Genomic DNA, 972 nt, shown 5'->3' with positions numbered 1-972 from the left:
TTGAACCGCGGTCCCTGTGCTCTGCTAAACTTGTTCTAAGTAGGTGCTTTAGACCACTGAGCCATCTCACCAGCCCTCTCATATTCTTTTGGTGTAAACCAAGGTTTATTATTTATTTTCACTTTTAGGTTTTTGGAGACTGAGTCTCGCCCAGGCGGGCCTCTGTCTCGCAGCTGTCCTCCTGCCTCAGCCTCCCGAGTGCTGGGTTTACAGGCACGCACTGCCATGCTCAGGTGGGTGAACCAAGATTCAACCCAGCGGCCCCCACCGTGTCACCGGTGTCTTCAGTGTCTTAACCCGCGATAGTCTATTCTGTCTCCATTTAAGTTTGTTGGTTAAATCTAGTTGTGAAAGGCCGGGCCACCTTCCAGGGCTGCTCTTCCCGCTTTGCCTTCTCCTGGTGGCATCTGGTTTGTCCCTGTCTGCTTGCTGTCTTCCTGTGAGTGGGGACCCAGGCAGGAAGCTGCAGCCCAAGTCCACTCCCCACAGTTGATTTCTTTCCCATTTTCCCTCTTTCCCCACCTTTTCTGATCTGACCAAAGCACTTGTATTACCCTAATTCATCTCCTCTATTAGATTAGTGATACCTATTTTGAAACTATGTTAGTGGGTTTTTTTTTTGCAGATTACCGAGTAGCCTGGCGCCACATCAGTGTGTGTGTGGGGCTCGCCCGCTCCCCTTCTTCCCCGCTGGGCGGGGCTGGGCTGGACTGGGCTGCGCTGGCCCCTTGGAGCTGCGGACCCCAAGCCTGTCAGGGCCATTTCCCCTCGCATGCCCAGGGAAGCTGGCTTTCAGGGCAAGGCGAATAAAGACTGAGCTCGCTTTGCCAGCCCCAACTGCCCTCTGCTCTCCAGGTTGGTCTGGGTCCCGCTTCTGTCCCACACTCCTCCTGCCAGGAGGGCCACCCTGCAGTCCTTACAGAGCAGAATTTCTGGCAGTGTTCCACTGCTCTTTCGATTTTTAAAATTTTA

The sequence above is a fragment of the Octodon degus genome, unplaced genomic scaffold (assembly GCF_000260255.1).
Source record: "Octodon degus isolate 3935 unplaced genomic scaffold, OctDeg1.0 scaffold00006, whole genome shotgun sequence".
NCBI classification, from domain to species: domain Eukaryota; kingdom Metazoa; phylum Chordata; class Mammalia; order Rodentia; family Octodontidae; genus Octodon; species Octodon degus.
The sequence above is the reverse complement of the archived record's forward strand: the minus strand, read 5'-3'. Positions refer to the sequence as shown.